The 16,892-nt window shown below is 39.4% G+C and overlaps 1 protein-coding gene and 1 non-coding gene across 2 annotated transcripts in view; both read right to left on the bottom strand.

Annotated features, from left to right (window-relative positions):
• The window catches only part of Acoxl (acyl-CoA oxidase like), a 366,861-nt gene that overhangs the window by 89,158 nt on the left and 260,811 nt on the right, over positions 1 to 16,892 (bottom strand). The gene's annotated exons all lie outside the window — the stretch shown is intronic.
• LOC138821244 (U6 spliceosomal RNA) lies at positions 1,155 to 1,258 on the bottom strand. The gene has a single exon (XR_011370102.1). It is a non-coding gene; the product is annotated as a U6 spliceosomal RNA (small nuclear RNA).

The raw sequence follows: 16,892 nt of genomic DNA, 5'->3' as shown, positions 1-16,892 counted from the left end.
GACCATCATTATCATTACCAAAATCATCATCATCACTATCAATATCATCATCACCATTATCACCATTTTCATCACTATCATCATCACAGTCACATCACCATCATCACCATTATTATCTTTATTGTTGTTTGGGCTTCACCAAAAAATTTCACTGGAAAGAAACATGGGATTTGTTTTTCTTCTCATTCAGTATTTCTCATCCTGTCTCTTGTTGATGGTATACATGCACTTTTTCAATTCATTCTTCAATTTCAGCTTACATAGTTTAGATCTAGTTTATTAGAGATATTTGGTTTCCGGATTATTTTCCACTTTCTATTGTACTATAAGTACTGTTCAACATTTTATATAGTCTTTCTTTATTAATAACTATAATATTTGTTAGCAAGTGAGTTTATAATGATAGATTCAACCATTGTTGAATAACTCTTACCACTGAATATTTAGTTCCTGACACAAATTGTATGTCAGTGAATAATATTTATGAAATGCACTGTATATTGGAAATGGTACTAAGTGCTTTGTGAATTGTTCAATAGTCTCAGTAATTCAAGAATGCTGATATACCATTGTTATTCAATGTATAGGCCCAGACACTTGGGAGCTAATTTTGTACCACTTACCCTATGAACCTCTAGATAATTTAGATTAAAAGGCAAGGGATTAATTCTGAGTTCACACTCAGCTTTCCTATAGATTGCTCTCCCACTAGAATCTCATTACCTAAAAGTTAAAAACCCAAGTAGCTGTGGTTTAATCAGCGGTAGAAGAGAACCTTTTAGAAGCAAACCAACACCGCACATTAAAAAATTAATATATATCTTTTATTGTTAAGATACTGTACAGAGTAGTTACAGTTACATGAGTATGGTAATGAGTACATTTCCTATCGCGCATTGTGATGCCCTCCTTTGTTTTTCCCCTACCATCCCTTCCCTCTCCACCTCCCCAACTCTTCCCTTCGCCCTCCTCAAAATTATTAAGTTCATTTTCAACATAGTGTCTTGTACATCTCATTGTTACAATGTGTCCTTATTTAAGCATTTTGTTATTTCCCTTCCCCTCCCCAAATTAGAAAAATGTATATACAAGATGCAGGGCACCAGAATCAAATACAGTGAAAATAGGGGTTATACCATGGAAGAAGAACATACAAAAATATGGAATGCTTCATGAATTTGTATGTCATCCTTGTACAGGAGCCATGGTAATCTCTGTATCATTCCAATTTTAGTATACATGCTGCCAAAGCTAGCACAACACAGCACATTGAGAACTCCAAATGCTGAATTAGTAATCATCTGTCACGTAGACAGGGAAGGCAGATAGGAGGTTATTTTTATTGCCAATCTTTAGGAAACCTACATTACTGCATATTCTCAATATTGAGAACTACTTGTTATCAATCTGGGCTCATAAGGTTGACTCCTTGCCTCAGTCTATTTAACAGAAGCTGTAAGGAATTTTCATAATTTACTGAGAAGTGTGTTTTAGCTCCTCTAGGATAATTCCTGTGAAAGCTGGAGGTTGTAAAACTTGGTGATGGAAAGCACTAGTATATCTAGGGGTGTTAGTGGATGGTCATTGCTGGAGGCCTGAGGTTGCGAACTGCCTGTGTTCCAGCCAGCACCTCTCCCAGACCCAGCACCTCCCCCTCAGCCCTAGGAACTCAGCTGAAGTAGAACTTTCTAAAAGTAGACATACGGATAGAGGTAACTTCCTTTTAATTATATATTTATAGAAAGGTCAAATGACTCTGTGTGTGTGTGTGTGTGTGTGTGTGTGTGTGTGTGTGTGTGTGTGCGCGCGCGCACGTGCTGGTCCTGGGTCCTGAACTCATGGCCTAGCACTGTCTCTGAGCTGTTTTGCTCAAAGCTAGTACTCTACCACTTAAGCTACATTTCCACTTCCAGCTTTTTTGGTAATTAAGTGGAGATAAGAGTCTCACAGACTTATCCTCCCCAACCAGGCAGGCTTCTAATTTCAATCCTTAGATCTTAGCCTCCTAAGTAACTAGGATTACAGCATCCAATAGGTTACCCCCCCCTTTTTGAATGCAATGAGCTCTTTATTATGGTAAGTACCTTGGGATCAAAGACCACCAATTATTACTCTTTATTGAAGTAAAACTTAGAATAAATGTACATACACAGCATTAGTTAGCAGAGAAATGGAAACCAAAATCCAACAAGATAACTGGACATCCACTAGAATGACTAAATTTAAGTAAACCGACATTAAGTATTTAAGGAGGGTACAGTGAAACCAGAACTCTCCCACTTGATGAAAATGTGAAGTTGTTAAAGAATTTCAGGAAAAGTTCTGTGTAATCAAGAAAAAACATACACCATAATCTAGCAACTCCATGCCTATTATTTGCCTAGGAGGCTTAAAAACAAATATTCACAAGAACTTGTGTAAAAAGGTTCATAGTCTTTCTGTTCCCAGGAATGGAAAAGTTACAAACATCTCAGGTGTCCACTCATCATCATAAGATAGCGGAAAACAATGTTGTTTTGATTTGTATTTCTTTTATGGCTAGAGAAGTTGAGCATTTATTCATTTGTATATTAGCCATTCCTTTTTTCATATATATTTTTTATTGTAAAAGTACTGCACAGAGGTGTTACAGTTACATGAGTAGGGTAATGAGTACATTTCCTATCAAACATTATTACCTCCTCCTTTGTTTTTCACCTACCATCCCTTCCCTCCCCACCTCCCAACTCCTCTGTCTCCCCGCCCCAGAATTATAAGTTAATTTTCTACATAGTGTCTTGTACATCTCATTCTTACAGTGGGTCAACCTGTATCTGTATTTAAGCATTTTGATATATCCCTTCCAAAATATCAATGTTGTTTTAGGGCTTGAGAAGGTGAGAATTTCTTCATGTGTCTGATGGCCATTCTTATTTCCTCTTCAGAGAAGTCTCTCTTTAAGTCTTTAGCCTACTTATTAATTGGGCAGTTGTTTGAGGATTTGTTGGGGGATTTGAGATTCTACTTCACCCTAGTTAGAATGGCTATAATCAAGAAATCTAATAACAATGGATGCTGGAGAGGATGTGGCCAAAAGGGAACCCTAACTCATAGTTGGTGGGAGTGTAAACTTGTTCAACCACTTTGGAAAGCAGTATGGAGGTTCCTCAAAAGACTACACGTATTACCTTACTCGTGTAACTGCAACCCCTCTGTATAGTATCTTTACCATAAAAAATATATTAATAAAAATAACACCCGGGCTGGGAAGGTGGCTCAGTGGTAGAGTGCTTGCCTTGCATGCATGAGGCCCTGGGTTCGATTCCTCAGCACCACATAAGCAAAAAGAAAAAAGCTGGAAGTGGCACTGTGGCTCAAGTGGTAGAGCGCTAGCCTTGAGCTGAAGAGCTGAGGGACAGTGCCCAGGCCCAGAGTTCAGGCCCCACGACTGGACCCCACCAAAAAATAAATAAAAATAATAAAAAAATAACACCCCCCCCAAAGACTCCACATGGAGCTCCCCTATAACCCAGCTATCCCACTTTTGGGCATTTACCCAAATGATCACAAACAAGGCTAAAGCTACCAGCACAACTATGTTTATCACAGCATTGTTCACCATATTTAAGATATGGAACAAACCCAGATGCCCCTCCGTAGATGAATGGATCAAGAAAATGTTACACACACACACACACACACACACACACACACACACACACTGGAATTCTATGCTTCCATCAGAAAGAATGACATCGCCCCATTTGTTAGGAAATGGAAAGACTTGGAAAAAAGTATATTAAGTGAAATAAGCCAGGCCCAAAGAAACATAGGTCCAATGGTTTCCTTTATTTGCAATAACTAGTATATGTCTAGGATAATCTTACTAGACAAGCAGAAAAGGTCAAAAGCTATGTACATATGACCATACAAGGTGATGCTAAGTGATATGAACCCCAAGATAGGGACACAAGTGGTTTTTTCTTTGTTGCTGTTGTTTTTAATGTACTATGTGAATTTTTGTTTGTTTCTTTTGTATGTTCTTCCCCCATGGCATAACCCTGTTTTCACTGTATTTGATTCTGGTGCCTTGCATGTTGTATATACATTTTTCTAGTTTGGGGAGGGGAAGGGAAATAATAAAATGCTGAAACAAGGATACAGGTTGACCCATTGTAACAATGAGATGTACAAGACACTATGTTGAAAACAAACTACAGCTGGGGGTGGAGGTGGGGGGCGTTGGGGTGGAAGGGATGGTAGGGGAAAAACAAAGGAGGGGGTAACAATACTCGATAGGAAATGGACTCATTACCTTACTCATGTAACTGTAACCCCTCTGTCTTTACAATAGTGTGTGTGTGTGTGTGTGTGTGTGTGTGTGTGTGTGTGTGTGTGTGTGTGTGTGTGTGTGTGTGTGTGTGTGTGTGTAGATAATGGAAAACAAATTCCAGCACAGTCAAAACAAAATACTACCTTTCAGTGAAAAGCAATATATATGTCACCATGGATAAATCTCAAAAAGCATTATGCTAAATTGCTGAGCCAGCTACAAAAGAATATGGAATAGTGTGTTCCATTTCCAACAGGAAAATCTGATCCATGGTGGAAAATACTAGGATAGTATCTGTCTAGAAGAGTGGTCCCAGAGCTTGAGAAAAATGACCTATCTTAAAAAAATTTCATTGTAAAAGTGATATAAAGATGGCTTACAGTTACGTACATAAGGTAATGAGTACATTTCTTTTTGAACAGTATTACCCCCTCCTTCATTTTTTTCCCACTTTCCCTGCCCCCAACTCCACTCTTCCCCCAGGTTGTAAAGTGAATTTCCAACATAGGGTCTAGTGAGTATCACTGTTGAATTGGTTCACTATTTTCTGTGATTCCCTTTCCCTTCCCCAGAAAAACTTCCATAGAAGACAAAGGGTGAAGAAACCAAAAACAGTGACAACAGGGAATAAACCAAAGGAAAAAAAGAAATAACTGAAATCAGTACATTATAAACCTCTTGTTTCCATTTCTTGGAGTTCATTTCAATAAGCATTATTTTATATGGTCATATGTACATAGGTATTGAGCTATTGTGATCCTTTGCTAAGAATATCCTAGATAAATTCTAGTTATTACAAATGAGGGAAACCATGCAACCTACGTTTCTTTGGCTCTGGCTTGCTTAGCTTAATATAATTTTTTTCAAGTCTTCCCATCTCCTTATGAATGGGGTAATGTTATTTCTTCTGATGGAAGCATAGAATTCCATAGTATATATATGCCACACTTTCTTGATTCATTCATCTACTGAGGGGAATCTGGGTTGATTCCATATCTTAGCTATGGTAAATAATGCTGCAGTGAACATGGTTGTGCTGATAGCTTTAGCGTGGCCTTGTTTGTGATTACCTGCATCTTGATAAGTGTTTTGGTGACAGAGGTGAATGCATTTGGCAAAATTCAGTGGGTCTCCATTTAGGATAATTCATGTCATTGCATCTAAACTCAACAGAAGACAAAAATAATTATCATTATTGAATATTGAGCTTGGTTAATGATGTTTGTGTGTCCTTGTCTGTAGTTTGCTTTGAAGTTTGTAGTTTGTAGTAAAGACAATGAGCACTGAGTGAGTGAATGAGAGGAAGAATTGATACTTGGAATTTACAGGTTTTGGCTGCATATCCACTGTAAAAGATGACAGACCATTTGCATGACAGTGATCCTATAGATTATAATGGAATGGAAAATCCCAATGGCTATTGCTTAGTGTCACTGTAGCAATTGTAACATCATAGTGCCATGGGTTAAGGGTTTATGCTGATGCAACTATAAAATAACCTACTGTACTTCTAGTTGTAAAAAACTGTATAACACATAGCCTGTAGTATAACTCATGCCTATTATCCTAGCTATTCAAGAAGCTGTGATCCCAAGGATCCTGGTTCAAAGCCAGCCTGGGCAGAAAAGTTCACTGGAGACCGCATCTTCAAGACAACCAACAGATGGCTCAGATGATAGAGTACCAGCAGGGCAAGTAAGCTGAGCAAGACCATGAGTGCAAGCCACAGTACTACCAAAAAGAAAGTAAAGCACATGATAGTAGAGCACATTATGTACAATAACAAATACTGAATAATGATAATAAACAATTTTATTATTGGTTTATTATTACTTTTTTTTGGGTCCAGTCGTGGGGCCTGAACTCTGGGCCTGGGCACTGTCCCTCAGCTCTTCAGCTCAAGGCTAGTGCTCTACCACTTGAGCCACAGCGCCACTTCCGGCTTTTTTTCTTTTTGCTCATGTGGTGCTGGGGAATCGAACCCAGGGCCTCATGCATGCAAGGCAAGCGCTCTACCACTGAGCCACCTTCCCAGCCCCGGTTTATTATTACTTTAGTGCATACTCTAAGGAAAACAGTATCTTTAAAAGTTTACTGTCTTAGGGTGCTGGTGGCTCATGCCTGTAATCCTAGCCCTCAAGAGGCAGACATCAGGAAGCTCACGGCTCAAAGACAGCCTGAATATAGACATGAGACCCTCTTATCAATCAGTGCCCGAACAGAATAGGGCATGTTTAGCATCTTAACTATATGAAAAGTATAAGTAGGTGGACTGTGATCCAAGCATGCCTGAGCATACACATGAGACCCAATTAAGAAAAATAATGAAGGAACAAAAGTCCAAGGATGTGGACTTTTTGGGCTACCTACCAAATGCAAAGCCCTGAATCCAAGTCCCAGTAGTATCCCCTTCCCCTTTAAAAATCAAATTTACTGTGACATAGAGTTCTGCCAACCATGGCCTTGTGCCCTTCATGGGATTATATGTTTGGATTGTAACAAGAGGGTTGTTGAATGACTGACCTATATTATCCAGATTCATGAAAACTCACTCTATGAGGTCCATGTAACGACAAAATCTCCTGAGGACTCATTTCTCACGCGTGCCCTTGCCGTCACGCCATGTGTGACTGTGAATATGTGACAATGATTTAGTAAGAACAGTAACATAGTCACAGTTGTCTCTCCAGGAGAGAGACTCTCCGTGGGAGGTGAGCATATGAATGATCACTTCAAATCCTTCCAGCTTGGCTGAAGATTTGAAATGCTTTCCAATACAGCACAGAAAGACAGCCTAGTACAAACCAGAATCTTGAAGTCTGCAAGATTCTGTCTGTCGCCAGTGCCACACGGTGCCCTGTATGATGGCTGGCCTGTGCATCCAGACCAGAGACCGGAAAATATGGAGAGTGAAGTGGCTATGCACAGATAGATGGAATGAGTCAAAGAGAGAGGTGTACTGTTTTGGTGGTTAATAACCGCGACAAAGATAAATGGGCTAGAACTTTCCAAATATTTACAATTGGAATCTAGCCTCTGGCATATGGTGAATCTCTCCTGGAAGATTTGGTAGGAACAGAGAGTTGCATGTGAGTGAGAGCATGTCAGGCTCCTAGTGATGGAAACCAGTCCCACTCTGCTATCTGGAAAAAGACACACGAGCATATGATTTGTGGCTAGCTTGGGGACCAAGTTTCCTGACAGAATGGAATTGAGGCCACTGGGGGGAACATACAATTCTTTCAACTCCTTGTACGTTGGAAATCTTTCAAGCTAATAAGTTGGAGGGAACAGTTTTAGTCCTATAAAATTCCCAGTCAGGTCTTGAAATATTAAAAAGCTGCACTAGTTTTCTATAAGGTTTGAGGACAAATAGAGCCATCAAAATCAAGAGAACCGTCAGCTAGAGTCCTGGGATGGGGGAAGCTTATGATTTTCTAAGCTCCAGGTATACTAGGAACGAATAGAAATCTGAGAGCAACAATGAAAAGTGAGAAAAAGCTAGACTTTAGGCTCCTAATTTTCTCTCCATCCCTCTGGATATGAAATGCCCTATTCCATCATTTATTTATTGTATTTTTCATGTTTCAAAAAATCAGGACAGGGAGATAATATTTCCTAGAGTAGTTCTTTTGGCAATTAGTTCAATACTTTTGGGTTATGAAGTCTAATGGATACAGTAATTATAAAAATACATACAAAAAAACACTGTAAACTCTTTCTAGCATGAGCAAGGTGATACGGCTGTTGGCCTACCTAAAACAATGAAAGGGAAACCATCTCGGTACAACAGAGACCAATGAAGTGAAAGGTTGATTGTTTAGAAAATATGATCAATGTCATGTGAGACTGAGCAGTGGCAACCAAGAAAGGAGATGGCACAGAAGGAAATTTTAGAAGGACAAAGGGGACATACACACAGATCCAAGAAAGTTAAAAAGATATATAAATAGAAGCTGGGCACAGTGGAAGATGCTTATAATCCCAGCACTGTGGAGGCAAAGGCAGAAGGATCCTGAGTTTGTGGTCAGTCTGGGTTAGATAGTGAGACCCTGATTCCATCATTCCATCTGCTCCCCCGCCCTCAAAGCAAAAGATAAAAAGTGGTGAAAAAATTCCAAAGGACCAGAATAAATTCTTAGACAAATACAACTTACAAACTGATACAAAAAAGAGACAAGTCCTTAAAAAACAATTCAATGAATTAAACCAATAGTTTAAATTTCTTTCCCAAGCCCCAAGCATTTTCAGATAATTTTCAGAATTCTTCCACCAGATAAGATACAGCTGCCAATGTAGCTCTATGAAACCAGAACCACTGACATACACCTAGGTCACAGAAGTATAAACACAGAAAACAAGAAGTGTATCATCTCCAACTAACCATACACAGAAAAATGTAGACAACAATACAGAATGAAAATGCAAAGTGTTTACGTGTGCCAGGAGAGTTGAACACTATTGTTCACATGGCTGGGATCTTTTCCCAGCATCCACTTCCAGAACCTTTTCATCATCTCAGAATGAAATCCTGAACCCATTAAACAATAACCTCTCCTCACCTTTACCCTTGGTACCCACTTTCATCTTTGCTACTCTACAAGAGTGGTGTTTTTTTGTTGGTTTTTTTTTTTGGTGGTAGTGGATTTGAACTTAGAGCTTCATGCTTGCCAGGCAGACTTTTTGGCTTCAGTTATTTTTCAAATAAGGTCACATACATTTTGTACATGTAGGCCTTGGACTTTGATCTTCCTGCCCATGCTGAGATTACATGTGTCAACTACCGCATTTGGCTAGCTTGTTGCCCCACTAACTTTTTTTTTTTTTTTTTTGCCAGAGCTGGCCTTGAATCACAATCCTCTTATTTCTGCCTCCCAAGAAACTGGGATTTCAAGGATGAGGCACTGATCTCATGGTTCAAATCTAGCCTGGACAGACAAATTCAAGATATTCTTATTTCTAATTAGCCAGCAAAATGCCTGAAGTGGCAGTGTGGCTCAAGTGGTAGAGCATCAGCCTGAGAAAAAACACTACAGAACAGTGCCCAGGCCCAGAGTTCAAGCCCCAGTACTGGCACAAAGTGGGGGAGGCAAACCCCCAATTTCACTACATAAGAAATACAAATGGCTAACAAATGGATGAAACCATGTTTGCCTTTAATAGTAATAAGGAAAATATAGTTTAAATCTGAGTAAGAGATCGCTTTTGTGTGTTGATAACATTTAAGAAGTCTGGTAGCAGCAAGTGCTGGTGAGAGCAGGACACAGTTGTGGCTCTGCAGGATGCCTGTCTGCTAGTGGTGGTGGCTGGCACCTTCCAACACTTGGACAGGCGTGGTTCCACTACTACTTCAGCACTAGGTAGTAAGGTTGGACAATGGCATACTCTATAATAGAGCAACTCACCTTCACAATGACATAAATCTCAGCCTCCTGAATAGCTAGGATTACAGATGTGAGCCACAGGATCCCAGATTTCTATTTTTGTTTTTATGTGTGTCTTACACTAATAATTTCAAGGGTTCTTCATCCTTTGTTGTTATAGATGTTGTGCTCTCCTTTAAAAGTTTGTGGCTAATCATGTATTGTTATTATTTTTTTTTGTGGCACTGGGTCTCAAACTCACACCTCTAGCCCTTTTTGCCTTGGCTACTTTTGAGGTAGAGTCTAGCTTTATGCCCAAGCCAGCCTGGTGAGATTCAGTTTTCAGTCAACAGATTGCAAAATACTTATGAGCCATGAAACCAGTTTAAAAAATGGTGATCAATATACTTAAGAAATAAAATTAAAAGTCTTATATAATTTCTCATCCCCCAGTGTGTATGTGTGTGTTTGTGTATTTTAACCATTTAGTGTGTTTACTTGTAGATTTATAAGTATATTTTTTTTTGAGAGGTTGAATTGGGAGTCTTTATTAGAATACTGGCAGTCTGTAGAGGGACTCCTTTATCAAAGATCTGCGTCCCTGAAAATACAGTTAACACTGTCAGAAAACTGAGCCATGAGAGTAGGAGAGGAAAGAAAAAGCAGAAAAACAGTACCAACAAACCAGATCAGCTCCAATGGAGAGTTGAAGTGGGACACCATGGTGACTGGAGAAGAGCCAGGAGACATGACATGAACACAGACACATGTGGCATGGTGTATGGTGCCTGAGCAGGTTCCAGGCCTAAATAGGGTCAGGTCAGGGAGCAGGGTCACAGGGAGCTTGAGAGTTAACGACTCAAGACTGGCAGGTCTATTAACCTATTGTCCAAGTCCCCACCCCTGTGTCTAAGAATTCAGGCATGCCCATCACTTGAGAGGTGAGACTTCGCTGCCTCTACCATGAAGATAAGATAGCACTAGTTAAACCCCAAATCCTATCATCCACCAAGTGGTTAAGACAAATAAGGGAAACCATGCAACCTATGTTTCTTTGGCTCTGGCTTACTTTGCTTAATACTATTTTCCCCAGTCTTTCCATTTCTTTAAAAATGATACAATATGCCAGGCACTGGTTGGCTCATGCCTGTAATCTTAGCTACTCAGGAGGCTGAGATTTGAGGATCATGGTTCAAAGCCAGCCTGGGCAGGAAAGTCCATGAGATTCTTACATCCAATAAACCACTAGAAAACCAGAAGTGGCACTGTGGCTCAAGCAGTAGAGAGCTTGTCTTGAGCTGAAGAGTACAAGGACAGCGCCCCAGCCCAGAGTTCAAGCCCCATGACCGATAAAAAAAAAAATACAATATATTCCTTTCTGATGGATAAGTAGAATTCCATTGTGTATATACACCACATTATTCTGATCCATTCATCCACTGAGGGGCATCTGGGTTGATTCTATATCTTGGCTATGGTACACATTGCTGCAATAAACATGGTTGTGTTGGTAGCTTTTTTTTTTTATTTTTATTTTTTGAAAACATACTGTACAGAGGGGTTACAATTACATGGGCAGGATAATGCATACATTTCTTACCAAGCATTGCAGCTTCCTCCTTTGTTTACCCTTCACCTCCCTTCCCAGCCTCCCCCCTCCCCTCCAACCAATCATACCCCCCTCCCACCCCCCACACCGACATTGTAAAGCTGGTTTTGACATGACATTTTGTACTTCTCATTGTTGCAACAGGTCCACCTGAATCCTTCAACGACTTGTTTGTCCCCATCTCCTCCACATGTTATACTGACATCAAATATAGTGAAAGCGGGGGTTACACTGTGGGGGAGGGACATACAAAGCAACAAAGAAATAATCTTATAAATGCGTTAGAAACACATGCATGAAAGAAACGAAAACATTGAAATACATATTTAAGGGTTCATTTTCCTAACATCACATTATCTGACCATTTCCGCTTGACTCATACCTATACTAGATATTGCAAATAAGGGAAACCATGGGACCTATGTTTCTTTGGGCCTGGCTTACTTCACTTAATATAATTTTTTCCAAACCTTTCCATTTCCTAACAAATGGGGCAATGTCATTCTTTCTGATGGAGGCATAGAATTCCATTGTGTATATATACCACATTTTCTTGATCCATTCATCTACTGAGGGGCATCTGGGTTGGTTCCATATCTTAGCTATGGTAAATAATGCTGCAATAAACATAGTTGTGCTGGTAGCTTTAGTGTGGTCTTGTTTGTAAACATTTGGGTAAATGCCCAAAAGTGGGATTGCTGGATCATAGGGGAGATCTATGTGAAGTCTTTTGAGGAACCTCCATACTGCTTTCCAAAGTGGTTGAACAAGTTTACATTCCCACCAACAATGAAGTAAGGTTCCTTTCTGTCCACATCCCCTCCAGCATCTGTTGTTGTTAGAGGTCTTGATTTTTGCTGTTCTAACTGGAGTGAGGTGATATCTCAATGTTGTTTTGATTTGCATTTCTTTTATGGCTAGGGATGTTGAACATTTCTTCATGTGTCTATTGGCCATCCTTCTTTCTTCTTCAGAGAAGCTTCTCTTTAAGTCTTTCGCCCACTTATTTATTGGGCAGTTGTTTCTTTGAGGATTTGTTGTTGGGTGGTTTAATTTTTTGAGTTCCAAGTATATTTTAGATATGAGACCCTTGTCCGTTGTATGACTAGTACAGATCTTCTCCCAATCGGTGGGCTGTCTATTGATCTTGCTAGCTATGTCATTTGCCCTGCAGAAGCTCTGCAACCTTATGCAATCCCATTTGTCCAACCTTTCTTTGATTTGTTGTGTTTCCGGGTCTCTATTCAGAAAATTTCGGCCTGAGCCAAGGAGACCTAGGGTTTCTCCTATTCCATCCTGTAATGTTTTCAGAGTGTCTGCTTTGACTTCAAGGTCTTTGATCCATTTGGAGTTGATTCTGGTGCAGGGTGATATATAAGGATCTAGCTTTAGTTTTCTACATGTAGTTAACCAATTTTGCCAGCACCATTTACTGAAGAGGCTGTCTTTCTTCCATTCTATTTTTTTAGCTCCCTTATCAAAGATTAGAAGGCTATAGGTCTGTAGGTTCATTTCTGGGTTTTCAATTCTATTCCATTGGTCCTGAGGTCTGTTCTTATGCCAATACCAAGATGTTTTGATTACTATGGCTTTATAGTAGAATTTGAAATTTGGTATTGATATTCCTCCAGCAGTGTTCTTTCCATTGAGGAGCATTTTTTCTATTCGGGATCTTTTATTGTTCCATATGAATTTTTGGATTGCCTCTTCTATTTCCTTGAATGAGGGTGGAATTTTGATAGGTATCGCGTTGAATTTGTAGATAGCCTTGGGAAGTATTGCCATTTTCACGATGTTAATCTTGCCAATCCAGGAGCATGGGAGGTTTTGCCATTTTTTAAGTTTTGTGTTGATTTCCTTTTTCAAGATTTTAAAGTTTTCATCATAGAGGTCCTTCACTTCTTTAGTTAAGTTAATTCCTAGGTATTTTATTTTTTGTGGGGCTATTACAAATGGAGTTGCTTTCCTAATTTCAGCCACACTTTTCTCATTGTTGGCATACAGAAAAGCCATTGATGTTTGGGGGTTAATTTTATAACCTGCTACTTTGCCAAAGTTTTGAATCAGCTTGAGTAATTTGGGAGTGGAGTCTATGGGATTCTTTAAATACAAGATCATGTCATCTGCAAAGAGGGAGAGTTTTATTTCTTCTTTCCCTATTTGGATCCCCTTTATGTCTGCATCTTGTCTTATTGCTGTAGCCAGGCATTCTAATACTAGATTGAAGAGAAGTGGAGAGAGTGGGCATCCTTGTCTTGTTCCTGAGTTAAGAGGAAATGGCTTTAGTTTTTCACCATTGAGTATAATGCTGGCTGTAGGTTTGTCATATACAGCCTTTATTGTATTGAGGAATGTTCCATGGATTCCTAATTTTTCCAAAACCTTCATCATAAAGGGGTGTTGGATCTTGTCGAATGCTTTTTCTGCATCTATTGAGATAACCATGTGGTTCTTATTCTTGCTCCTGTTGATGTGATGAATAATATTAATTGATTTGCGTACATTGAACCAGCTTTGCATCCCTGAAATGAATCCTGTTTGATCATGGTGTATGATTTTTTGGATGAATTGTTGAAGTCCATTGGCCAAAATTTTGTTGAGAAGTTTTGCATCAATGTTCATCAAAGAAATGGGTCTATAGTTCTCTTTCTTTGATGAGTCCCTGCCTGGTTTTGGGATGAGGGTTATGATGGCTTCATAGAATGTGTTGGGTAGTGAGCTTTCTCTTTCAATTTCATTGAAGAGTTGGAGGAGTATTGGTGTGAGCTCTGCTTTGAAGGCCTTGTAAAATTCCGCTGTAAAACCATCTGGTCCTGGACTTTTCTTAGCTGGGAGGTCTCTTATTGCTGTTTCTATTTCAATGCTTGATATGGGCCTGTTAAGCTGGTTTAACTCATCTTGGTTTAGTTTTGGCATGTCAATATTTGCTAGGAAAAGGTCCATTTTTGTCAAGTTCTCAAACTTATTAGCATAAAGTTTTGAGAAGTATTCCCTTATAATGTTCTGAATCTTGGTTGTTTCCGTGGTGATGTTTCCATTCTCATCTCTGAGTTTATTAATTTGGGTGTGTTCTCTCCTTTTTCTGATAAGGTTTGCTAAGGGTCTGTCAATTTTGTTAAGTTTTTTGAAGAACCAACTCTTTGTTTTGTTGATTCTTTCTATAGTTTTTTTGGATTCTAATTCATTTAATTCTGATTTAATTTTGATTATTTCTTTCCATCTACTGGATTGGAGTTTATCTTGCTGCTCTTTTTCAAGGAGGTTCAGATGTGTCATTAAATTGTTATTTTCAGATCTCTCCAATTTGTTGATGTAGGAGCTCAGAGCTATAAACTTGCCTGTGAGTACTGTCTTTGCTGTGTCCCAGAGGAGCTGGTAATTTGTGTGTTCATTTTTGTTGAATAGCATGAACATTTGAATTTCCTTTCTAATCTCTTCCATGACCCACTCATGATTCAGCAGTGTGTTGTTCAGCCTCCATGTGATACCGGACTTTCTTTGGTGGCTTTTGGTGTTGAGTTCTAATTTTATTCCCTTGTGGTCAGAGAGAATGCAAGGTATAACTTCAATGTTTCTGAATTTAGACAAGTTTGCTTTGTGGCCTAAAATGTGGTCTATTTTAGAAAACGTTCCATGTGCTGCTGAGAAGAACGTGTATTCTGATGCTGCTGGGTGAAATGTTCGGTAGATGTCTGTTAAGTCTAGTTGATCTATGCAGCTGTTTAGATCTGCGGTTTCTCTGTTGAGTTTTTGCCGAGTTGATCTATCTAGTGGGGAGAGTGGTGTGTTAAAATCCCCAACAATAATGTCTTTGGATCTATATGGGATTTGAGGGAAAGTAGTGTTTCTTTGATAAATTTTTTGCTCCATTGTTTGGTGAATAGATATTTAGAATTGTAATATCCTCCTGAAGGAGAGATCCTTTAATTAGTATGTAGCGACCTTCTTTATCTCTTCTCACGAATTTTAATTTGAAGTCTATTTTATCTGATATTAGGATTGCAACTCCCGCCTGTTTATGAGGGCCGTTTGCTTGGTAGATTTTGTTCCAGCCTTTAACATTGAAAATGTGTTTGTTTTTACGGGCAAGATGTGACTCCTGCAGGCAGCAGATAGAAGGGTCTTGTTTTTTAATCCAACTAGACAGTCTCTGTCGCTTAATTGGAGAGTTCAGTCCGTTAACGTTAAGAGATAGGACTGAGAGGTATTTGGGAGTTCCTGCTATGTTATCCACCTTCTTGGGGGCTCTGAAAACTGGGTTCTTCCTAAGGTTCTTGGATTCTCAGTTTGGGTGCAGTTTCTTGGCCTTTGTTGCGGTCTTGTTGGTTTTCTATGTGTAGGACATCTTTAAGAATCTTTTGTAGGGCTGGTTTGGTGGAGATGTATTGTTTCAATTTTTCTTTGCTATGGAAGGTTTTTATTTGGCCTTCAGTTATGAAGGAGAGTTTAGCTGGGTACAGTATTCTTGGTTGATAGTTGTTTGTTTTTAGGGCATGGCATACGTCATTCCAGGTTCTTCTTGCTTTGATTGTCTCTGCTGAGAAATCTGAGGTAATTCTAATTGGTTTCCCTTTATAGGTGATTACCCTTTTCTCCTTGACAGCTTTAAGGATCTTTTCCTTGGTCTGAGTTGATCCTGTGTGGATTATAATGTGACTGTGGGATGTCCTATTCTGGTCTGGTCTATTTGGGGTTCTAAAAGCTTCTTGTATCTGAATAGGCCTATCTTTTTGTATGTTTGGGAAGTTCTCTGCTAGGATCCTGTTAAACAAATTTCCTAGACCATTAACTTCTGTTTCTAGGTGCTCCTCTACACCCATTATCCTTAGATTGGGCCTTCTGATGGTGTCTTCCAAGTGTTGGATAGACCTATCATATTTCTTGGACTTGTCTTGGATGGTTGTATGTTCTTTCTCTATAATATCTAGGCTGTCTTCAATCCCTGAGATTCGATCTTCTGCATGGTCTAACCTGCTGTCAAGACTCTCTACTTTGTTTTTTATCTCTTTTCCTTCTAATTGGTCAGCTTTGATGGCTTCAAGTTCTTTGTTGAAGCTCTGTTTTAGGTCTTGTATGAATTTCTTTACTTCCTTAATTTGGTGTTCAGTGTTTGTTCTCAAATCACTTAGTTGATTGGTTATGGTTTCTTTGGACTCCCATTCCTTCTGTTGGGTTCCATTCAGCATTCCCTTTGTGGTCTCCCTGACTTCCTTCAGCTCTTTGTTAATGGATTCCATGAATGCCTTTAGTGATCTTTGTGTATTCTCTACCTGGTCTCTCAATTCCTGAATTACTCTTTGATTAGCTTTCTCCCATCTGTGGGATTCCTGCAGTTCTCTTTCTTCCCGTTCGTGGGATTCCTGCAGTTCTCTTTGAGTGTTCTCAGCCTGCTCATGCCATTCATCCCTTTCTCTTTGAGTATTCTCAAGTTGTTCATGCAAATCCTGTATCAGTTTTTGAGTAGCTTCCTCACGCTTATGATATTCCTGTATAAACTTCTGGGATGCCTCCTCTCTCTCCCTATCACGCTCATACAGAGTCCTTTGTACATTGTCAAACTTCTCATTTATCATGTTTGCTAGTAGTGTTTGTAGAGCTATTTGGGAAC

Source organism: Dipodomys merriami, unplaced genomic scaffold, assembly GCF_024711535.1.
Source record: "Dipodomys merriami isolate MVZ:Mamm:240054 unplaced genomic scaffold, mDipMer1.0.p SCAF_90, whole genome shotgun sequence".
Lineage (NCBI taxonomy): Eukaryota > Metazoa > Chordata > Mammalia > Rodentia > Heteromyidae > Dipodomys > Dipodomys merriami.
This window is presented reverse-complemented; position numbering and strand designations above follow the sequence as displayed.